The 27,061-nt window shown below is 24.7% G+C and overlaps 1 protein-coding gene and 1 long non-coding RNA gene across 3 annotated transcripts in view; one reads left to right on the top strand and one right to left on the bottom strand.

Annotated features, from left to right (window-relative positions):
* Nucleotides 1-8,014: 8,014 nt before the first annotated feature.
* On the bottom strand, nucleotides 8,015-17,619 carry LOC126550331 (uncharacterized). Of its 2 annotated transcripts, XR_007604397.1 has the most exons (5): nucleotides 17,409-17,619; nucleotides 16,696-17,339; nucleotides 16,518-16,601; nucleotides 15,738-15,924; nucleotides 8,015-8,189 (listed from the first exon to the last, which is right to left on the bottom strand). It is a non-coding gene; the product is annotated as an uncharacterized LOC126550331 (long non-coding RNA). The 2 variants fall into 2 exon arrangements; XR_007604396.1 differs by having other exon boundaries at nucleotides 16,696-17,614.
* Nucleotides 17,620-19,871: 2,252 nt separating this feature from the next.
* The window catches only part of LOC114129000 (AF4/FMR2 family member lilli), a 142,021-nt gene continuing 134,831 nt past the window's right edge, over nucleotides 19,872-27,061 (top strand). The window contains exons 1-2 of the mRNA XM_050201653.1: nucleotides 19,872-20,127; nucleotides 20,206-20,319. The gene's annotated coding sequence lies outside the window, so the exon portion shown is untranslated. The remainder of the gene's footprint in view (nucleotides 20,128-20,205; nucleotides 20,320-27,061) is intronic.

Here is a 27,061-nt window from a genome sequence, read left to right as displayed (position 1 = left end):
GCCGTCAATCATGTAATAATAAATACTACGATTTGGTGTATGTAAATTAATTGTTATTTTATCTTTACAAAATGAGATTGTTCAAACAAATATTTAAAACAGGATACAGCATAATATTGAATCGTATATCGTTAATATATTATGTGGCTGTATACAATATGATAGTTTTAACTTGGAACACGAACAAATAGTTGTAAGTCAAATGTTGTCATTGTTGTGTCGGTGTGTACTTATATATAAATACATATATAACATAATGCGAATGTGACAAAAATTATGCATGTATGGGCAATAAATTTTGAATAATTGCAATGTTATATTTTGAACGTAATATAGTCGTATAGTATATGTGCAGTGTGCACACTTGTTAAAAAAATATATCAAACTTTGCACATGTAATAATCTTTGTTAGATCGTTTTTTTTTTTACTGTAATACCCATTGTTATTAACAAATTTTGTTGGTATGCAAATGAGTATATGAATTTAAAATTACATATACTAATGTGTGAACCCTATAAATTGTACCCACTATTCACTAATAATAGTAATATAATGTGAATGCTTAAAACATTTCTGAGAATAACAGTTAAATTTTATGCCATGCCAATAACTATTTCTGTTTTATAAATTTAAAAATTAGTTGTTTAATTACAAAAATAATACGTAGGCGTCCTCCTAGGGTCCTATGGTTTTTGGATAAAAAACAATATCAAGAAACATCCATACAAGACTATGGTTCCAATTTCTTAAGATAAGGTGCGCCGTTATAATAAAATAAACCAGATTGCTTACGTACTGGTCAAAACCTACTCCCACATAGTCCATTCAAATTGGGACTTAATAACAGCACATATTGCCATTTACCAAACTGTGGTGGGACATACTGTGACTTCCAACATTTGTTCCTTAATTGTCTTTCTCTCCACTATCGTAGAAACCAATTAAAGATCGTTTTTTCCACTCTTGTCTCTTGTTATTAACTTTTCACTCGCTATTGCCCTCTCAGCCAATAATAAGAGTTAAGATCACCATTAAAAATATTCTAAACTTTATACTACAATATGGTTTAAAAATTTAATAACGTGATCCTAACCAGTCTATGTCTTACTTTGTCAGTTTACAGTGTTATACATGTTAATTTAAGCATCGAAGTATGATAATTTTTATGTTCAAATCTCATTAATAATAATAGAAAAAAAAAAGTAGGTAAATCAAAACCAACATACCTAAAAGCCGTAGCGTCAAATAATTTATGTTTTTACTATATTGTATCAAGATTATACAGAATAATTATCATTTAGAAAGATAAATATTTATTGGTGTTACTTTTGTATATTTTTACCAATACAATTAAGACATTGAACAGATATATCATATATGTTGGTTATTATCACATATTTAGTTATTGATCGGATGGTCTATTTTTCTACTTATTATTGAACCTTAAATTCTATTTAGAACCTGTAATGACGGATTCGTATTTTTAGCTTCACATTTTACCAGGGTTGTTCACTATTGTCAATTGAATATATTAATCATTAGCCGTTTACGCTCAGGTATAGCTTTTGGAGACTGGAAATATTAGTTTCAAACATATAACAACCACTATACCTAACCCACACCACGGGGGTGGTTCAGGGGTACTGGACCTCCTACCCAGAGAAAAAAAAACCGATATATATCCCTGTAGTATAGTAAAGTAATAAGTATAAAAATTGGTATTCTGTGTATTCTGACCACGGTTTCCAAGTTACTGCTAAATATAATGTGTAGTAAAGAGGTATAATATGGTTCTCATAGTTTACATAAATTATTGAATTATGTATAAACTGTAGACCCCTCCAGAAAAATGTTGAAAGTACGCCACTGATAACAACACATTCAATAAATTCTTTATTATGATTACTGATAGGTAAGCAGGATATATGATTTTTGTCGTATTAAATTGATTTAACACCTAATTAAATTCTGCATTATTTTCTTATGTATATAGGTAGTAGGTATATATTATACTTATTTTGTATGTTTGTAGTACTTATTAATGGACGGTCGGTAATTGGGCCACATTTTATCTACCTGCTTCGTATAAAATATTTGTTTACATTTAACTATCCGGAGATTGAGCCACAAATTAAATCTATATTTTTAAAGTTTACCCGGAGATTGGGCCATAAATATATAGTATAAAAATATACGAATATATAACTTTATTAACTAATTGTTATTATTTTTCTAATACTTTTTAAGTAATGTCATACGCAGATTTCACAACTTTAATATAAAATAAAGTCAAATAATTATAAATATTGTTTTATGTAATAGATACTTACATAAAAATACAATTTTTTTTTAATACCACTCAGATTTCACAAATTTAATGTAATACACTACCTGTTACAAATGTAATACTGTAGTGGCCCAATTACCATACACCTTTTTAAAAAAAGGTTAATTGTGGCCCAATTTCCGGGCGCCTCTTATTGATTATAAATATAATTATTTACAATATACTACTAGACTTAAACTTAACACACTTTTTTTTAAATCAAATTTTATAATCTTTATAATTTCATTTTATGAAATGTAATTTTTGGTCGTCTAAATTGTTTATTTAAAAATTAAATCTTCTCCTCTTCAAAAAAAAATCCAGGTCCAAGTACTTTACTGATTGGACAGATATTTCAGTTAAAAATTAACAATGTATTTGACTACATGTTTTCAATAATTTTAAAGTTACTTTTACTGCTTGTTAGTATTTTATAATATTATAAATTATAATCTATTTATACCTATTAAAAGATTAAGTTTAATATAAGATATACATATTTCTAGTGTTATTTTCATTATACTGTAAAATATGAAAAGTGTGTAATATGTTTTTATATTTTATGCCCACATAGATAGGTATGTACCTATACTTAATAATTGTAAAGTATATTTTACAACATTTATTGTCTGTTGTCTATATAATAGAGTATAAACTATAGGTTATGTATTAGTTTTCGGCATTTTTAATGTGTTTAAATGTACTTTTTGTTTTATTTCAAAAATAGATATAAATTTTAATTGAAAACATCATGTAATTACGAAAATTGTACAAAACCTTGTAGGTAGATTACCCCTATGAGACAATTGTTAGTATTTTTATAAACATTTTTCATGTAAGAAAGTTAAATTTGTATGTATTTAAATTTGGCTTTTTAATTTAATTTGAAAATATATTTATATAAAATATAATATGTATATGTATAAGTGTACATATAATATATTTTAATATTTAGATATTTTAAATATGCTCCTATTGTGATTTGTGACAAAAGTTTAAATAACTGTATAGGTATAGTCCATATAAGTGTAAAATATAAATCAAATGCAACCCGATATCAAAAAAGTAATATCACATAAGAGAAAATGCATTTTACTAAAATAAAAATAAAATAACAGGTAATTAACATTTTATTGTACCTACCTATGTCCTATAATCTTATTAAAAGATGTATAGTTTTAGTATTTTAGATACCCAGCTGAACGATTTTATATTTATTTTTTTGTCTTTACTCCATATATAGTATATACTATATTATATTATGATAAATAGTTAAAAACAATGTTTCGATTTTTAATTTTAATGTGATTTTCAGATTTAGTTTGTACTTTAGAAAGGTCAAAATTAACAATTTTGAGTTTTAAAACTATTTAGTAAAAACAAAAAATAATATTATAAAGTAAGAAAAGCAGGATTATATTATGGTACTTAATAAAATACTTATTCAGTAAAAACACAGAAATTTATTTTCATGTTAAAATAATGAATTGATTTATAACAAAATAAATTTTTGACTTTTTATCATGTACAAACGTCCTTCTTGATACCTTGACTTGTTGAGAATAACTACAAGTAAAAGTGGCCTCGCTGTATGAAATCATATTAATTTACGTAACGTTAGTTAAATACATTTTATAAAATATAGAAAATAAAATAATTGAAAAAAAATCCTCATATAAAACAAGAAAAAAGTTATTTTACTTAAATTACTTATTAGTTTTAGATTCTAAAAATGACTAAAATCATAAATACTTACTACACAATATATACGTTAAAATTTTAAATTCCATATATAGAACTTATTAAATATTTAATTATCTAACATCATAAGTAAATACCTAATTATTTTGAGTACAATAATGTTCAATAGGTATTATTGAGATATTTAAAATGGTAGGTATATATGTATATGTATAATATATATATATATTATATATCTACATAGGTAGTACTTAAATATGATATTATGTTTGTACAATACGCATTTGACTGTATGTTTGTAAGATTATTTAATAAACTGCAATTATACTTTTGAAAAAAGTGAAACTTTATACCAATATAATTAATAAAGTTTACTCATTTTTATTTTTTCTGTGAACACTTTTTGAACAGAAGAAGTACTCAAAGGTGTTTATACAATACTTTAGGAGGTTGAAAATAGAATTTAAATGGTACTTTAAAAGTGTTAATAAGCTTAACTTATATATACACTTAATAGATTAAATATTAATATTATTAGTTACATTCTACCCTATAGGTAGTTGCCAGTTGGTATAAGCAGAACGAGAAAAGACAAAAGCCTTAATACTATATAAAAACAAAATAATACACTTGAATGATATTAATATGTAACTTGCATAAATATTTTAAATAATGTTTTTTTTTTTATATAGATTTTGGTATCTTAGATTAGTATTTTATTTTATTTATTTATGTTATTAGTATTTTTATTTTTTTGTTCAAATTAACTGTTTTTTTTCACAAATATTTTTATTTTTTAAATATACAAAATTATTATTTATTTGATTTTTGTATTTATTTGAGTACATTGTATAATAACAGGGCACTTGGAAATTTGTACAGGGTAGGAAACTCCCTTAATAAAAAAAGAAGACCTTATTATAATAAAATGTTAATCTAAGAGTCTAAAATTTATTTTATTGAAAACTAACTACGAATTAAACATAATACAATTTTAAAGATGAAGGTTATATCAAATTATTAAATTCAATGTTACTTGGTATATTCATTCTAATTAGAATGGAAATGTAACTTTCAGCTACATATAATATAATTTATATATAATTAATAAAACGCATAATTATAAGCCAAATACTAAAATGAAAATCTTAATTTTATATGACTATACATAAAAAGTGAAAGATTGATAATTTAAATAAATCATAGTTATTAGATTGATAGTAAATTGTATTCTAAATAATCGTATATAATAATTTGTTTAATATACAATTGGTTTAAAGATTATCGATGTTTGAAATTTAAATTGGTATTTATTAATTACAATTTCAAGCAATATAATAGGTTAATTTTGTTTGCTTATAAGATTAAAAAATGCATTTAATGTATTCGTTTTTTAGGTTATAATATTATTTTACAAAAAAAAAAAAAAAGTACCTAAAGACAAACTCTAACAAACACAATATGACTAAACATTGAAACACTTCGCTAGACATGAATTTCACTTTTGGCATTATTTAATTTTAATTTGTAGCCGTTTTAAATACATCGTAGTTAATATAAACTCGGAAAAAGTATATATAGATAGAATGAATAAAATATAATTCTTCATTTTGATAAGAAATATGTTTTTTTTTTATCAATAAGTATTGTAATTATGTCTAATATACATATTAGACCTAATGTATATATGAATATTATAATTATAAATAAAAAAGTATATTTGAAAAACATTATTTATATTTATTTATTTTTACTCTTGGTACAGCTTATTTTATCATAGTACATTAATGTACCTAAATACAATACAATCATATTATAAACGTAGACTAGTATTCAATTTTCGTGAAATTAACACATATTTTAAAATTAAATAAGGTACCTATTTCATATTTCGATATTGTATGGTTTTTAAAATTATTATTCGTACATAGGAATTTTTATATATCATTTAATACTTAAATAATATTATGAAAATGCAATTAATTTTTACCCGTTGTATGAAAATACTTATCACAAATTAAGCTTTATAAATAGGCGCATGTAACTCTTCCCCAAAATAGTAAATTCCTCTAAAAGCACTTTACTATCTTAAGAAAATTAGAATCATTTATTATTACCAAGAGGACACCACTCAGACTTAGAAGTCGGAGGCGGTTCTAGTTATCAGCTATCCTCCAAAAATATTTGTATTTTAATTTAATTTATATTTATTTTTTTTACTCATATTTTATATTAAAAAAACCATATTCATCATCATTTTAGTTTAATCAAAATTAAATTTATTGTTGTAATAATGTGAAAAATTTTGTTGCAATTATTTGATTATTATTATTTATTGACGATTTATTAAAAATATAAAATTTGAATAAATATATAAATGTAATTTGAATTATCTCTACTCTTCCTATTATACAGCAATTAACATAAGTGTACTATACTGTATGTTTTTAGAAGAATTTGCTTAAGTGTAATACGGTAGTAAAATGTTTTTAGGGGAGTTTACATTTGTTTGTTTAAACGCTTTGTTTGAAAAATATTGTTTATATAAGAGCTATGTATACATAAAACATATACATTATATACTCGTATTATCAATGATTATAAGTATTTTAAATATTTAAAAACGATCCAAATGATTTTAATGATAATATAAAATTTTATGATATTTTTGCATACAGATTGTTTTTGTATACTGTATATGATAAAAAACTTATGTGGACAAAATCATCACGTAGAAATATAATATGTAAAAAGACTATTAATTTTTTTAGTATAATAGCTGTTTTATAACATATTTTTTCTCTTTATCTTTAATTCAAGTAAACATATATTACTTATAGGAAATTTAATGCAGTGCGACAGGCGCGTCGTATACAAGACACGGGGAAAGTTTCTCGTGCACTCACAAACGATTGTACGAAATTTCACGTTAGGTACATACTATCCATTCTCCGTAACTATAATATATATAATGCGATGTGTGGAATACGAAAATTAGTTTATAACCTGTGCAGTGGCCTGTGTTTCATAAAAGCCATGGAATGATGTTATTCCTCAAATAGTTTTTCTTTAAATCTGACACACCTTCGGTATCATAATAATACAAATACATCATACAATTTGATTAAAAGTTACTTAAAACTGACCAAGAAAACAATATTTATATGATTAGATTATCTCTTATATTATACAGTTTTAACCTGATATCTGTTGGGATTTATAAATGAATAATAATAAATGAAGTACCTATATATAGCACATATTGGTTTACTGTATAAGACATATAATACATTATATATTAATATATTATTATTTTAGTATACGTTATATACATATTTGATTATTTGCAGTATATCTTATGTAGCGTATAATAGACACGTTAAAAACGATTTTTCAAGGTTATTCAGATTTCAGGTTGTTATTATTATTATATATACCTACCTGTCCTACCTATATACCAATATATATATTATTATTATATAATATACAACTTAAATTTAATATTATGTTTTGTGATGAAATATAGTTTTGTTATTGTCATTTTTTACTTAGATAGGCACAATGGTTTTATAAAAGTTGTGGCGAAATATACATAATTCGTTCAATGGATAATATAATTATATGGATTCCAATTATTATGTACAGCCGCATTGTAGATGTATGCTTGCAGGTTCGTAAAAAGTGTGTTTGTTATTGAAAATTCAACCGCCATCGTATATTCAGTAGTTCAGTATTTAGTAAATTCAATTTTACATTGTAAAAATTACGTAAATGCATTTATTTATGGGATGTTCAAAACGATACAGATCAATATCAAACAAATATTTAACAACGTAATATTATTACATATAATATCTGATATTGAAAATTAGATAAACGGTTAAATATAAATATAAAATATATATGCAATACATTTTATTGTACTTGAAAATTAATATTTATACATATAAGTAAAATAAGTCAACTGGATATGTTAAAATTACCTAGTCATAAATTTATAATAGTTTTGTAGCGGCCCCCCGATATGTCGATCAAACACATGAAGGAATATCGTACATACACTGAATTCAGAACAAATGCAAAACTTCCAGGACGTCTATCAGAATCTCTTGACCATAAAATATCCCTTCTTCCACCATCGATTTCATCAAAAAAACGGATCTTCAAAATAAATTGTAAAATACTAAAATGTACAAACCTAACTTATTGTTCCTAACAATTTCAAATTAGCTAATATTTGTATTTTCAATAATTATAATTAATAAAATGTAATAAAATCATTTTATTAATAATAATAATAATAATAATAATAATAATAATAATAAAAAACAGTAAAATATTATAAAAAATTCAATTTTAATATAAAAATAATAGTTGAAGTATTGTCTTAAAATACATATATTGATTTAAATAAAGAAAATTATAAATATTCATAGCTTGAAAGTGAAAAAAAATATTGTATGCATCCAATTTACAAACTAGGTACAATAAATATGATAACACACTAAACAAGTGCATAAATCTCTAAAATCTCTTAGGTACAAATACTTTAATAATTTTTTTTAGTAAGTTATTTTCACTTGGATATACCTATAAATTAAAATATAGTAACCATTATATTATACTTTTTTTCATAGACATATTATATTATTATAGCCTATAGGTATTATTTATTTTATGTAATAATAATTGTTATTTTTTTTGTTTTAGTTTCTACGTGGAGTGATGAATGTATTAATTTTACAATTTTTAGTGTTGTGTTTTTTTTCGTATCAGTTATTATCAGCTTTTGGAACAGAAAAAAGGTTTGAATTTTCCATTTCAATATCTTTTCTGACAGGAAAGTTAGTATAGTTGGTACTTGCAGGAAAGGGGTTGGTTAAAATAAATAATTCACAGTATTTTTCTTAAAAGAAAAATAATTAATTTAGAATCCTTATGATGATAAATTTTAAAATTTTGTTGTGTATGAAAAAATTGTAAGTATTAATTTATTGATTCAAGTACCTATATGTTTCAAGTTTCTAAAATCAGTATTTTATGTTTGAGTATCTTGAAATCTCGTTAAATTTAAACGCCAATAAAAAATAATGAGCAAATCTTTGTCTAATTTCGAACTTAAATTACTTTATACATAACTTAAAACTTATATTGACAATATATTTTCAATATTTTTTATTTGTGGTGACATTTACTTGAGGAACCTCGTATTGAATTATCAAGTTCTTTGACTGTGAATTATTTTTTAATAAAAATTAATCAAGTTAAAAATTTTGAATATAAATACTAATACTGGTAGTATGTTTAAATATTTGGTAAATATTTAAGTCTAAATAGATATTTTATTTTTGGATTACAACAAACTAATAAAATAAAATTAATTTTGTTAACAAATGGTGTCTTGTAAATATTTCAGTTTTCTTGCTATTTTTTGTGAGTTTATCCCAATTATTTTGAAAAGTTCTGGGATTTTTCTTTTAATTTACCGTTATACCAATAATATCTGTGATCTCAAACACGTGGGTAGCGAGCCCTTTCGATGTGGCCCTCAATGAAGATTTATTTCTTCAAAAATTTTGATTTTGTTTATTTTAGATTAAGTATCAAAATTAGTAAAAAAAATGTTTTGCCCTCTAACCTTTGATGTAAATATATATATGGCCTGTTGTTCATTTGAATTTGAGACCACTGAACCAGATCAAATTGTCAAGGTACTAGAAAATACGCTCAGTGTTTAATAATTGAGAATTTTTCTGTTACAAATTACATAACAAAAATATGCACTTACGGACTTATGTAATACATTCATTGCTCCACACGGAACCTAAAAAGTTCAACATTAAATATTACCTCCCTCCCCCCCCAAAAAAAAGAATATATTATGTATATAAGTATATCGTATAATAATATGCTAAATTAAAAGTAGGTACTTAAATTTTGTGATATTATTTATTCCTTTAAAAATTTCAAGTTAAATCTACCTACATATTAGTAATTGCTATGTTTAATAAATTTAACTAGATTGTTTAGCCACACAAAAAAAACATCATTAAAATCTGTTATCAGCTAATGTAAGCATACACTTATAAATTACAAAAACGCAAGTTTTTAATCAATTTTTATCTTGTTTATTTATAGAGTATAGTACTGTAAGTGTTCTAAGATCATCATACTTATGTATAAAAGAAATTTATAATAACTAATAACTAATAATTAATAAACTTATAGATTGTTTTTAAAATTATCATACCTACATTAACTATAAAAACTATTATAAATCATTAAATTATTGTTTAGCGACTACATATAGGTCTATATATGAATCAAATGTAGATTGATATATTTATTTTAACTAATCTTTGAACTGCGATATGTTTTTAGTGAATATACTAATATTAAAATGTTTTAACTCTTAACATAATAGGTTTTGTGATTTTGTGTTTTGAATGTTATATTTAATTAGTATTAAAATAACACAAAAATAAATATAATTTCGAATTTTGTAGACAGTCGCTAATAACTATTTAAGTGCAGAGTAGTGATAGATGTTATTTTAAACGAAATGACATTATTTATAAATACTAGTCATAATCAATTTACCAATGCGGTAGTAATAACAATACATTTTCAATGAAAAAAACATTATATATTATTATATAATGTTTAAGGATTTTTGATTTAAATAATTTTCTTTATCAAACATTACAATTATATAACTATGAACTATTGGTGTATGATTAAATAGTTTAAAAAAACTAATAATACATGCGGGTAATATAAGTATATAATATAAATTGTTACTGTCATATACCTACTATCTATCGAGTAGGATAACCAAGATTAAAGAGAATAATATGATTTTATAAATACGGAATAGTCGAATTGCATTTTTTACCTAAATTAATTAATGGTTAAACTGCACTTAGGTTAGAAAAATAAAGGTAATGATCGAATTGCACTCGAGTAAAAATAGATAATAATCGAACTGTAATCAAGTTAAAAGCAGTTGTTCAAAAATAATAATAGTTTTAACAATAATTTCTCTTACCTCTTAAAATAAAATGATTGGCATACTAATTATAATTTTTCCATAATTTTTAATTTGATATATTATGTACCAATATTATATTGCAAGTATATATATTATTTAATGAAATTATTTTTTGTAGAAATTATAAGAAAGCGTGTTATGACATAATATTCTATAGAACTACACTGTCTAAAAGAAATGTGTTCGAAAAAAGCCTATTATTGAGTTTTTCTTGAGACACAGTTTACAATAAACTAAATAGGTGCTATATACTCTATTAGTATAAGTTTAAATTAATACGACCTAAATGACTGACAATATTTATATTTTATTTTTGTAACGCATGTAGACCAATTTAAAAGTAATACTACTAGTACACGATTTTCCTTCTCTACGTAAAGATGTCGTATAATTTAGAAATTATTAAAAGTGAACGAGCCCATGACTTAATTGTGTACCAAAGTCAAAAATTATACATTTTATAAAGATAAACATTAAAAAAATTAATAAGGGTGTTAAATGGTGTTGTACTCGCGATGGTTGTCTTTCAAAACTGTATCTTAATGAAAGTTCTACAGTTACTTTTCAATGTGAGTTAATACTTAACCATGAAGAATCACGTAATTTACCCCGAAGAATTATTTCAAATTTAGCAAAGAAAAAAACAGCTGACTAAGGTATTTATAGACCAACAAAAATTATTTAGGAAGAAATTATCAACGCCCCAGTAGAATTATCTCAATTATTAAATAATTACGACATAAATTGAATTATGAAAAAATATAATCATGATTCATGAACATCGAAAAAACTATGTAATTTTACCAAAATCTTTTAATTTTAACAAATTATGGATTGAACGAATATTGATGAAGATTTTTTATTGTATAATAATTCTACGTTTTTTTTTTTTTTATCAAATATTCACACTACTGATTGCATAGTGCATACAGTCGAAACTAATTATCATATACCATTAATCTTTGCTTTGATTTGCTACCCTATAAAATTGTAGACAAGTATAAAAATATGTTTAAAATAATTTGTGAAGATAGCAATAAATTAGATTTAATATTTATGCCATATTTATTTGTAGCGGATTTTGAACAAACAATTCATAATAATATGCTGTGTATGAAATTTTTAATTTTTTTAAATTCAGTTGAAGTTGGAGTATCTTTTACAGATGATTTTATGCTAACTATCTCAGAAAAAAAACTCTCTTCAAGAATTAAGTGACTATTTAGTAGTTAATTATATTTCTAATAAGGCACATTGTTCACCTTTAGGCTTTGCATACGATTTCTAGAAAAAAAATCTACGAATACCTACATGTGAGTCCTTCCACACATAATTTAATACGAGTGGTCTCGAGGGCCACATGCGGCTCGTGAGCCCTTTCGATGTGGCTCACAATGAATATTTATTTCTTCAACAATTTTGATTTTGTTTATTTTAGATTTAGTATTAAAATGAGTAAAAAGAAGAAGAAGCGTTTTCCCCGCTAACCTTTGACGTAAATATATGTATATGGCACATCGGTACCTAATTAGAGTTTGAGATCACTAATTTAATAAATTATTTTCGTCATCACATTAAAATATTTGTGTTTATTGACGTTTTAACATATTTACAAATAGATACTTATATTTTAATGCAGTATGCTGACACAAGACCTTCGACTTCACGACACCAGAAAAAAATGAACAAAATATAAAAATATATTAACTTATATCATTAGATGTTAATTATCAGATTACAGTTTTTGAATTCAGTTTCTTATAATTAATTCGAAAAATAATTTGAAATAATAGATAGAAAAACAAATAGTAATAATTTGAAGTTAAAAAAACATTTAAAAAATAATATTATGTTACATTTATTATTTAATCTCTATAATATATTGATAACATCATAATTATATATCTATATATATATATAACTCATTTTTAACCATCCCAATAATTAAAATCATTGTCAGTCCTATAAGTCTATAAGTGGGAAGGGGGGCATAGCCCATTTGATAAATTTTTTGTGTTTAAAATTATAGAATTATAAAAATAACTTTATTATATGTTATAGATACGACGTCTTTTAAATTACGAATTAACCAATTCGTTAATGTAAAGTGTTAACGTAGGTAAATTTGACGCTAATGAGCTGTATCCAAAAGGAATTAATTTTTTTTGGTGTAAATCGGTAATCAATGGGTAACCTAGGAAGGGCAATGAGTGTTTTCAAAATATTTAACCCTTTCATGCATGACATTTTTGTTGAAGCTTTTTGAATGGGCGTCTTTCATAACCCCATACTTTCAAAAGAAGGTCGTTGTTCAAAACTGCAAGCTTTATACCTTAATCCTGCATATTTTTCCCAAATCAAACCGTTCAATACCTCACATATTGATATTTATCAATAACGTATACATTTATTTAAAATAAAAATTATATCAAATAGAAACGTAAACCTAACGCAAAGTACCTATGTAATAAGAAGAAAAAAAATCGATTTTAAATGTATATGATTGCTTCATTAACAACAAAATTAGTTTAAATGACTATTTAAAAACATTAGGGTGAAAAATTATTACAATTTAATAATATATTGAATTATTTTTAATTAATACTAAGTTATTTTTTTAATAACAATAAACTATGTTTAATTTTTAACTGTCAATTAAATGTGTGCGGTTTTGAACGGCAAGTGGTGGTTATGACAATATCCGTTTTGAATCAGAATGGAGTTAAAACATTATCTACTTTTAACTCGAGTGCAGTTTGAACATTAACTTATTTTACCTATGTGCAATTCAATCAAAAAGGGGGCATTTCGATCTTACCCGATTTTTAAGGATAGGTGCATACAACTTTAGAGTGGAAAATAGTTTCCCTTTTTCTTTGTTGGTAGGTGTCTAAATTAAAAGTTTACGATTTGTTATTAAATTTAAAAATGTTGGAAGTTGTTGTACATACATCTTGTATCATTGGTTTTGTATTGTTAGCCTGGTGTAATTCTGTCAAAGGACTATTTTATTTCACGCACATTATTTATTATAACTTCTGATTTTAATGTCTACAAAGAAGAAGGGAATACTTAAGTTTTTATTAAGTGTTTGCAAAATTGTATTATTGGCATATCTGCTATCAAATCAAAAACAAATGAATCTCCAACTTCATTAGATTCAAGGAATGGATACATTAAAAATATAATTTAAAAATTTTCTTTCATCTGTGTCTTCTTTAATATAAAGGTTAGATAGATACAAATATTGTGATTTTCTAAACCATGCTTGGCCCAGATAAAAATTATAACCTCGAATACTATTGATTGGCTATATACTACAAACTACTTCGAGTATTCTAATTTAAAAATCAATTACAACATATTTGGGTTAAGTACAATATCTTTGGTCAAACAACAAACATGCATCACATAACTATTATTAAAGAAACTTTCATAAGTCAATGTATTTTTTTTTGGAAAGCTGCACTGAAGTAGTATATATACCAGAGACGTATATACGAGTATATCGCTTTGAAAGCCACGCAGTATAAAAAACTGATAAGAATATTTAGTAGAGAATTGAAAAAAAATTTTCATAGAACATAAACATTTTAAATTTGTGAGATATATGTTATTATAATTATTAAATTTGTTTCCTTGTCATTAATTTACAAAAAGTGTACATTCTTGTTAGTCATAACTTATAATATTCATATTTATTAGAGCTGTATGTACTTTATTGATGCTTGGGAAGTGGTGGGTGATATTTAGTTTTTATTATATACATTTCTAAGAATATATGAAATATCATTAACCAGTAATTGTGCATCATTTCCTAAACTACAAAGTTATTTGATATTTTTATTTATTTTAGATGGAATTTCGTTTATATCGCTTTCAGAAAATTTTCGTTTGATATTATTAGTTACGGCTTGACGTTCAATAGTAGAATCTGATTCATGATTATATTATATCACAATGATTTTTCTATTGTAGATTAATATTTTCATTGTTTATGACAAATTTGGTTCTGTATGTTTTATTTGAGCATATTTTCCATTTATTTTTGGTTCATATTTAAATATAAATTTAAAACTGTTTAACATATTATTAATTGTTAGCAATTCTTGCTAATTACTGTTGTAAATTCCATATTAAATTAAATATTAAACGACATATCACTTCTTAAACTATTTCTTTTATCTAACATTAGTAAATAGGTGCTAAGTAGTTTTATTACTTGTGATAATCTCTTTATTGTAAAGTAACCAATATTTAGTATATTATGTTACTTAAAAATAAATTTGCAATTTTCTTTTTCAATTTGTACCTAACTTAATATATATTATTTAAACGATATATATAAATATATATTATATAATACCACATTAGTATATAAATGATGTATGTATATATATTATATACCTATTACCTATATATGTGATGTCGTATCGGTATACACTATACACATAGTACTTATATTTATCACTAGTTGAATTACATGCAACATGAATTACAATGCAGTTTTTACTTTCTCTATAAATGAAATTCTTAAATAAACACACATTGTTGTAGTTTAAAGAAGTAAAAATTTTTAATCAATATTTATAATTAATCAAGTGCTAAATAGAAGTAGTAGCTGAATTACAAATAAAAAAAAAAATAATGATACTTACAAATGATTTTGATGAGTCTATAATCATAATTTGAATTTGTGTAATTTAACTTTATTTATGCATATTTGAAATAACTAAGTCAAAACCACGGTAGTAGATAACCGCGGCGGTCAAAACCTCTTGGTATACCACATTCAGAGTTTTATTTTATGGTACCACTGGTACCTAATGGTCAGGTCTTCCAACTCTAGAAAATGCTACAATTAGCCTATAGGTCTATTCTTTTATATAGGTATAAAAAATAAATTGCCATATTTTGTATAATGAATCTTATTGGTTTTGTCACAGATGGTATTACGATAAAATTTTTTTGCTACAGTTTACATACAGCTTCTTAAATAACTAGAGCACTTGAAGTCTATGAATAAATTTTACCTATGTACTCAAAAGTCAAAATAGTTTCAGATAAAATAAAGAAACTGAAATTAATTGTTATGTTCAGAGCATCTCCTAGCAATAAATACGAATTGATAAAAAAAATACCATGTAAATTTATTCTAATGTCGTGCTAGGTAATAAATATTTGATTAAAAACATTTAAAAAAGTGATTGTTTTTCTTTTTGGTAGAGGGATAATACGTGATGCTAAAAAGGTTTTCTGAAAAAAATTTGTTAAGTCGACTTTGGTGAAAGTTATGAAAATCCATGTCAATAGTGCTAATATTTGCTAAAAGTAATTACTTCACTTGTGAGGGAGCTAAGCCGCTAAAGTAATGTAACGATAGCTCACTTCATAGTTTTTCACAAATAACTCGTAAATAAGGTAAAATAGGTACTTACTAGATTCTTATTTCTTCCAAAAAACATATTGTAGGTAGTTGAAAATGTATGTACTCACTGTACTCTTACTATTGAAAAAAGTGTCTACATACAAAAAAAAACATACATCATTGTAAAATATTAAAATATTTATCGTTCAGCATAGAATCTAAAATAAATAGATTATAAATATACATACAATATAAAAATCATATTATATTGTACTAATATATCTTCCTCGAACTTTTCGTTAAGTTGGTATTAGCCGTTCATAATTTATAACATTTTAGTATTTTAATTTTTCTTTTTCGACGACCACTGTGTCAATATGGGGCAACAGTGCATCACCAATAATGTCGATTGGCATCCTTGATTTATGTGCATCATTTTATTTTTCGACATCTGACCGCTTTTAAATTTTTTATTCCCTATAGGCTATAAGTTTAACTTTTCTTTAACCCTACAGTCGACAGTTAATTGAAGAACACAACATCAACGAAATATGGACCAAGTCGTTTTTCAGGTAATTTATGAAAAGTTAACACATAATAATTAATTGGTACAAAGTTTTTGATATTAAAATTAGTTAAGATCGAATTTATCTTTTCATTGATAGTCCTATATTAGTTATTCTTACGTGGTACAAAATTAAGATAGGTATGAATATCAAACATTTATATAGGCATTATAGTGTATACCTATGTATAATATGTACGGTACGGGTTTATTATTGTAATTTAAAATAGTGAAGTCTACAGTATGATATTTTCAACGCATCGATCATTTTAACGGACTTTCAACTTTCATCCCCTGCCCTCCTCGACAGGTATAGCGAAACTGACACTTAAAATCGAAATAACAGTGTATTATGTAGGTATATTACATAATAATATTAATAATTGACTCACTCACCATATAGTCATAAGAGTTATTTTGGATAGTTTTACGACATTATAAATTAATAGGTACTAATATAATTAATTTCTGTGATATCGTATAAAAATATTTTAAATATTAATAATACAATATACTTATAAAGTACATGACATGTTCTATTGGATATACATAGACAAAAATATTAGATTTAGCTGATTAAAATAACATTGCAAATATATTTAAACAATTATTGGTAATCGTATTTATTACTGGCTAGTCGCTAGTGGCAACTACTTATTAAAATGAATAAAAATTTTCACAAAAATCAATAGTAGTTATTGAAAAATAGTATAGCTTTCTAGTTTTTATATATTTCAGTTTAACTCAATTGTGAAAAATAAATATTTATATATTTGTAAAATATTAATTTATTTTATGTGAATTAATTACGCTTAAAAATTTGTATTGATGAACATTTAAAGAAAATGAGAACGTATTGGTTTTAAGAATATACCTATTTTATAAACAACATAAAATATTAGAATTTGGTAACTATTTATTCTCACTAAACCTTATCAGCTAACCTAACGATAAATGTATACGGATTTGTTGTATATTAAATTATTAATAGTCAGTAGATATTTTAGATTTTAGTTGCTATAATATTGACTCGATTTAATGCATGAATTAAAATTAGATTTCGATTTCTGATAAATAAAATATAAATTATAAATGTTATTTCATAGTATAATTATTATTACATTATCTTAACTTAAGCATACTTTTTATTCTACAACAGCACACGTAGGTCCTGCCTATAAATGTGTTTATTTTAGTTTGAATAATAAATAAATAAATAATATTTTTTGTTGGATTTAGTCTTCAACGTAGATATTGTAAACAAATTACTTTGATAAAACTCTACTGAAAAATTAAACCAATTTATTAAATGTTATGATGTATATTATTATTCTTTTTTTTCAAACGCAATTTAATTTCAATTTTTAAACTTACGAAATTGTTTGAAGTATTTTAACGGTATTAGGTTACACTGTTACGTATAGGTCTTACAACCTTTCTAAACCATCATATAAATAAATATGTTTATAATGTATATTATATATATGAATTATGAATTCGAAACCAGTTTGAAAATGATTTATGAATCTATATTTTATAATATTCTCGAAATCGGTTTTTACGGCTTAGTATTTAAAAAAAAAAACAGTTAGTGGTGGGCTAACCCAACCTCTTATATTATTAAAAAACAACAATATATACATTAAATAATGTAATAATATTGTTATTTTATTTAATTTACAATGACAGAAAACAACGGCAATGTGTCGAGATGATATTAATTTGCGATTTTTTACAATCAAATGACACAAATGGAACAATATTTATAATGGTTAAAAAGTGAAAATTGTGTTTTGGCATTTATAAAAATCAAAATTTGTTATAGTTTAAAGATCAATAATTGCGGGAAGTAACCAAGATAATAACATTTAAAAAATATTTTGGGATACCTATTTAGATGACAAATCGTAAGATTTTTTTCAATTTTTATTCGAAAAAACTAAAAAACGTGACAAATTGATAAAAGGTACCTTAAATCTTTTTCTAGTAGTAATTAAAAAATACTAAAAATACAATCAAATATTTTTTTTTATTTATTTATTTTTTTAAATGTTGACTAAATTCATGAACATTTTTAATTTTAAATTAAAGTCAATTTATTCTTAAGGTTTAATTATTTAACTGAAGTTTTCCTTACAAAAATTAAAAAAAAAGTTTAGCGTTTAGCTACATTGGTTTTTTTATTAAGGTTAACAAAATTCATCAAAATCACGAATTATTTCGTAAATACCTATTATATAGTTGACGTTAGAGAAATCGTACAATCGAGAATTATTTTTCAATGACACTCGATACTTTTATTATATATTTTTTGTCAATGTTTAAAAACGGCGCCAAGGGGAGATTTTTATTTTTATTATTTTCCTGCATTCCGTCCCCCACACAAAACGAAAATCGTAAAATCTACATCCTTGCTGTGTATAGCAGCTTATAATTAGCCGTATATATAGGTGATGGTAGATACGCGCTGACGATTACGTTAGCAAATAATAATATTAATAATATATACAATAATATTATGTGTACATAACAAAAAAAAAAAAAAAAATCATAAAATAGTTATGCCTGGGTGGCTGTGGCGGCGCACGGGCAAATTATGTAAACGCCGCGCAAAATTTTTCAGCTCCGTGAAGCGATCGAATGGAGGGGCGGGTAAGCGACGACGCCACGACGACGGATATCGAGAGCCGCTGTCGCGTTTTCCCACTTGTACGCGCTTACGCCGCCGTTATTGCTCGACAGCCTGTAGCCTTGTAACGGGCAGGCCAGCGACGAGTGTGAGCGCGGCGCATACGATAACACCGTCACGCGTTCGACGCTTGTGTGTCCGTCGCGCGTATTTTCGACGTCGTCGTACGCGTCACGCTCGCAGTCTGCGACGCGTCGTCACTGCCGCCGCTGTCTGTTTTTCTTTTTCTCTTATATTTCTTCTTTTTTTTTTAAAAAAAAAAATTTCTTTCGCTCTCGTGAGATCGCGTGTGGCGAGGGCGCGCGCGCGCCCGCTTGGCGTTTGTATACGCGTGTTTGTTTACGTGAGCGCGCTCGTGTGTGCAGTGGTATATTATTGCGTTATCATAAGTGGTATACCTATCATACAAAACAGTATAATATATGTGTATGTAACACACGGGGTGTGGGATATTTATTTTTTTAATCTAATAGCATATTATTACAATAATATTATATTATATAGGTATACACTATACAGACGTACAGTAACGTGAATATAGGGCAACCACGGTTGCGGTTTTCCCTGCTGTGCGGTGACGTCACGGGGCTATTGTGCAAGGTCGCAAAATTCACTGTGGTAATCCCCTATACTGTTTATCATCGACTAATAATTATTAAATCAATTATTGGCGAACCGCGCGAAACCGAATCAAACACTTTTAGACTTTATTGTTGTCCGTTGGCAACTTAACAGTTTTGTAAAAGAAAACATAGACACATTACTACATTTCATCACACTATAGTACATATACTATATAGTATGTACCAGGGGTGGCCAGACGGTTGACTGTGATCTACTGATCGATCACAGATGATTTCAAAGTCGATTTTCTTTTGTTACATTTTTTTTATAGTATATTTAATAAGCTCTCCCCTTCTTAATACACCCCAGTAACCGAAATGAAAAAAATTAAAAAATATATTCTCAGTAGATCATCATCAAAAAAAAGTTTGGTCACCCCTGTACTATACTGTACACAGAATGTATAGTATACTATTGTATTCAGCTCCGATGAAACATTTTGCACCCACATCCACCCACAACTCATTATTACTTGTTATAATCCGTGTTTAACGATAGAGTTTATTGTGTCAACATATTATTTTTGGTTATTTTTTTCAATATTTTATATAAAAAAATACGTATATCTAAATAAGTATTATAAAATACTAAAAATATTTATCAAAAAGTTAACCACGTCGACTGTTCACAACGTTTACATTACATAAACACAATAATATGTCTATACGCTCTGAGAACACCTGCGCGAATAAATACGTGTCGTGTAAGGGGGGATAAAAAATTACTTTGTGAAAGTACCACGCAATTATACAATACTGAATTTTTTACAATTGGATTCATTAAACATTTCTATATTAAAATTTAAACAACGAAAAAATTTTTAAATATTTTTTTTGTGAATGGACAAAGTGTGTATTAGGTATATCAATAAAAAATAAAATCTCAAATATTATACAGAGTGATTGTTTTTAAACATTTATTATCAAAATAAGATGATAAATGATTGATAAAAACATATGTATTTATTTATTCATTTTAATTTTTATTACATGTAATTTGTATATTGTGTACATAGCATATTATCCCACTTTTTATTTCGAAAAATATTTTCTGCATTTATAATTAAATATTCTATTCAGGATTTCTACATTCTATTTTGAATATTAAAAATGCTATCTGACTTAGAAAATGTTTAATCCCTTTTATACAATAAATAATATACTTATTATCTTGGACGGTTGTGAAATATCGTCCTCCTTTTAGTATTTTTAATCCGTGTTTAAAAAAAATCTTTAATTACGTCGGACATTAAATTAAAATCTGATTTTTGACTTTTAATTTTTCAATTGTTCTTAAACATCCAAAACACTTATATTATACCTACTCAAAAGCCATATGGATTTTAATTGATTAATTTGTTTCCTCGATGTACATTTATTTGCATATTATTCTTGTTTTATTAACCGTAAAAAATTGACTTATGAATAAGGTCAGTTAGGTATACGTGTACGAGTATGAAAAATGACAACCAGACGTCCTGTATTTTTATTACCGGTTTTTATAGAGGTCAATGGCCGTCCTTGGTCATTTCTTCTCTATTTCCAAAAATTAAAGTACACATAAGATGTTGACGGTTTGTTTAAAGACTTAAGTGTGTAAATGAGTCACATTAACTAAACTTGTAGGTAAACACTATACAGACATATACAGTAGTACCTATACATTAATATTGTTTTGGATTTTAGTGTAAACATTAAACACTATATATACATTACGTGTACAACTAGGGCCCTCGATGAGATGAAAAGGCATATTGAATCATATCATATGTATAACATTTATAAACATATTGTAATATGAATAGTTTAGTATACAAAGATACAAGTGAGAAAGTATGTATGTATATAATATACGCAACCTGTATGTAGGTACTCGTATAATATGACACGGAAGTAAAAAAGTCACCGTTAGACGATTTATACTATTATAGAAGAAAACTAATTCAAACTGTATACTTTATAATAAATATATATAATATAATAAAACATACTAAATAAAACAATTAATAAATACTTAAGCGAGGAGTGAACCATATATCCATAAATCGAACATAGAGTCAATAAATAAAAACGTTTTTCTAAATATATATTATACCTAGTGTACATGTTACGTGTATAGTACGAAAATCGGGTAATGTGAACACTACTTATGCTTATTGGATAAAGTAAAAATATTATTTGTAAAACGTTTATTTTGTACGTTATCAATGAACAATCTCTTTTCGGTGGTCAAGATTTCAAAAAATGTCTGTGTGAAAGTAAATGTTTATTAAATAAATCTAAATCTGTTGGAATATTTTGCAACTCAAAGTGCCATCCGAATTCGAACTTTTCCAATAAATAACTGTACCTATTTAATTTTTCAATTTTTTTTATAAACAAAATAATAATTTAATAATATCTAATTTATTTCGGATTAATATGATTTAGGTTTTTTCTACTTCATACTTTATTCACTGCACACTGAATAATGTGTGCATTAGTTAGATAATGTATACATTGTATTGTTCATATGGATAAGGTATACAATGTATATTACCTATTTTCATACTCTACCCGTAACGTATATAATATAATATATTTTATTGTTTATAACGAAATTAAGAACGCAACAAAAATTAAAATGTATGGCTGATTCTTTTATGATAGTATAGTGATATCTATAATCTTTAGGTCACATCAGTGGCGTCAAGATTCTTCTCTGTGATGGGAGGGGGTAGCTGATAATTTGTTTACACAAATTTGGTTTAACTAGTGTCTCCTATAAGTTTAGCATACTAATGCCAAGGATTTATTTTTGGTTTCAGTTCCTGTATGGTAGTCAAATTTACATTTATATTTTATAACATACTTAATCATGTTAATTAAAATCAATGATTTTTCACTTATTTTAAAAAGAAAAGGAAAAATAAAATTTAAATTGTCTCTAACATCCTGAAGTAATTTAAAGATTCTAGAATACACGTTCAAATGCATTTTCTAAATTTACATTCTTACTTTGCAAATACGCGGATAAATTGTAAGTAAAACTTAATTGAAATACAGATAATAGCTAAAATTAAATTTTGCACATATACAATTTAAAAAAATATGTGCTTGTTTTATTCAACCGTTATTCTTGGAATCATTTTGAATTTGCTCTAAAACAGTTACTTTTGGCTGCAAAACTTTAAATAATTTTAGTGTCATAACGTGAAATCCATCAAATTTTACATACTGATTTTAGTTTATTTGCCTGAGTTTTTGAATTGATTTCTATTATTTTTTCTTTTAAAACAGAAGTTATTTATGCAGAATAGTGAAAAAAGCACAACATTTTGATACAAACCCTAAAACAATGCACTATACTATAAATATTAAATACTGTATTTGGTGCAGGAAGAGAGTATAACTGGGCGAAGTTTAAAATTCATTTATTCTCGTCACAGCTATAGATACCTAATATCTTTAAATGTATAAGCCGATGGCTCTCGTCATCAATGCTTATTTAAGTTCCATAAATAAAAAAAAAAAATATTTTTAATCGTGATTCTCGCGCATTATGGATGAGTTAAGTTTTATGCATTGTTTATAATTTGCACTAGCTCATTTATTTTAATATTTTATGTAATAAAGTTTTTTCCATGAACAGATAAGTTAACAAAATCAGAAAAATACAATATTAATGACTTTGCAGTAATTTTCAAAAATTATAAAAATAATTTTTTAATTTTCTTAAAATTTCCGGGGGTTGAAATCTCCTCCAAAACCCCTCTGGCTACGCTAATGAATAATATACTAGTCCATTTAATGTTAATTTATTTTATTATATAATATTTTAAACAATAAAAAATTAAATTTTTTTTTATAAAATTAAAAATGAAAGCATTATATGGATTTCTTGATAAAATAAGATAATTATAGTAACATTGTAACTTGTATCTATTTTTTTTTCTGGAGAAAATTGCTAAACTGTATTTTTAACTCTATTCAAATAGAAGAATATATAAAGCGAATACTATTTTAAATTCTAAATTCTAATACTACTAACATACATAGCTACATAAGTGTATAAAAATTATTATTCATACTTAAATAATATATTTTTTTATCCAGAATTGAAAAAAAAAAATGTCCAGTTAAAAGCAAAATTATCGACAAAAATCTTATGTTTGTATTCTTATAAATTTTTATAAGGAGAAAGATAAGCGTTTAATGTTTGTTTACATAATATTTTTATTAAATATCTATAAATACATGTTAGATATATTTTTTATGTAACTACTAGTAAATACTTTCTTTAATATAGTTATAGTATATATTAGTGCTTAACCATTTAATTCTTAAATAATAGATTATTCTAATATATATTATGATTTATATAGGTGTAAAATATTAAATATATAATGAAACAGTAAAGTGCAAAAAAAAAGGAAAAGGAATTAATTTAATAGCTTATTTAATATACCTAATACTTACTATAATCTGTTGAACATAATAGAAGGTAGTGAAATAAATAATTTCTTTACATAAAAATGCCTTTGCCGTAAAAGTACCTATACTATACAAAAATATATTAATATAATTGTTTATTTTTTGAATTTCAAATAAACAAAAAGAGTATTGTTAGGTTATTAAAAAAAAAAAAAAAATAGTTATAATCTAAACATACTTTATAATAGCAAGATAAATATATAGACTGTTAAGTTTTAAATGACATTGATTAAACCTATCAACTATTACTCACACAAATCTGTTGAACTAAAATTTAAATTTATCGGATAGGTAATAAAAATGTGTACAAATTATTTAATATTCAGTTATTAAACCCTATATAAAATGTTCTTATCTATAAGTATAGAATGATCTTGAAATGCAAGTATTAATAATATTATTGTTTGAATTTTAAAGAGTTAATACTCATTTAATTGAATTCGCAAATATCTAAAATGAAATTCGCCTAAAGTAGTCGAAACTTTACTAAAAACTAAATATAAGATTATAATATAGCCATATATGTGTATACTTATACATCAGCCGTTTGATAATTTACTTATAAACTATAACAACATTCAAGCAGATTCATTTTATTTAAGTTTTTTTTCACCTACAGGTGTTTTCATTCTATGTACTATATTGTATATGTATTATGTATGTTAAACGGTGAAAATAATTCTTACATGTATGTTTAACTATGAATAGTTACAAAACTGCCAATTGTTCAAACTACAAGCGTTTCTAAAATGTTAATAATTTTTGTTGAATTTAATAAAATTATAATGGAGTTGATTATATAGGATTATATTAATAATATAAGTATTGCGGTTAATAAATGAATGCTCGTTACTAACTTTTATCAAAATATAGAAAAGTCATATACATTTAATTAAGTTATCTGTTATACGTTTATATAAATATTTATGGTTATCTAGTGGTGGTGTGGCAATAACTCAATGACACATTGTATTTTATTGAAATTTTGGAAAAATGGATGGGTACCTGGGAGGCTAATTGGAGTTAAATGAGTTCCTAATTTCTTAAATAAACCCTATAATTCGACATTTATAAGTCTCTGTATTTAAAATTTACTGCAATATTTTTTCTAAAACTTAAACATATTTATAATTATATTAGTAATGGGTTGTTTGATTATATGCAGATTTTCAAATTATTTTAAATATTACATGTTTAAAAATAAATCAATACGAAGTTCAATACGTTACCTAATTAGGTAAATAATTTCAAATAAACTTTTAAAATATATTAAATGTTAATATTTTAGTAAATAATATTAACTTTAAACTTATAGTAATAATCTATGATAAATACGTTATAATGCGATTGATTCGTATTTAAAACATAAAAGATAATAGTAAATATATTTTTTATTCTTTACATTATAAAATGTACTTCTTGCTATGTAGTATTTTATATAATACCTACATAATATATTTTATAGACATGGGTGATTAATTAGAATCTATTTTAATTTTAAAAGTACAATAATTGGTAATTGTCTTATGATTTTATTTGTTGCTATACATAACATATTATATTCTGAACTAACCTAACCGTAAGGTCATTGTAATAGTTATATCAAGGCCCACTTGTTCATACAATAAAATAAATTTATTTTTAAAAAAAACTGGATGTATCATATGTGCACTATGTATAAAACTATGAGGTTGAACCCCCGTTTACCATTACCTTTACCATATCGTTACTTATGTAGTTATGTCTTATAATATTGTTACGCGATTTATTCGTTCATGCAAATCAGACATGTTGCACATGGTATATTCCTACGTTGCCATATCTCAAACAAAGTAATAATATGTCTTACAGTAGTTTAGTTTTAAATGTTTTAATAGAAAAATTAAATTTTTGAATTATTTGGATTTATTATTTTTAACAATAATATGACCGTAGTTTTGTTATTTGCTGTCATTTAAGTTTTATACAATATTCATTGTCACTGTTTTCAAAATAAATTTAGATACATTTTAATGAATACAATCGTTGTTTGGTGTACTTAAACTGTAAACGTATTTCTGTATAGTGAATTGGTTTTGAACAATATTGTTTATCAATTAATGTCTAGAAAATGAATTGCAAAACCAAATTACAGAAAAAAATATTCATACCTAAATAGTTTTAAATAAAATAATGATTAATTTGAAGTTTTGAACTCTAATATTGTCATAATTGATTTATAATATTTGTATGAATAATAATGAAAAGTTTTCTTTTTTTTATAT

The sequence above is a fragment of the Aphis gossypii genome, chromosome 2 (genome assembly GCF_020184175.1).
Source record: "Aphis gossypii isolate Hap1 chromosome 2, ASM2018417v2, whole genome shotgun sequence".
Lineage (NCBI taxonomy): Eukaryota > Metazoa > Arthropoda > Insecta > Hemiptera > Aphididae > Aphis > Aphis gossypii.
The sequence above is the reverse complement of the archived record's forward strand: the minus strand, read 5'-3'. Positions and strand labels throughout refer to the sequence as shown.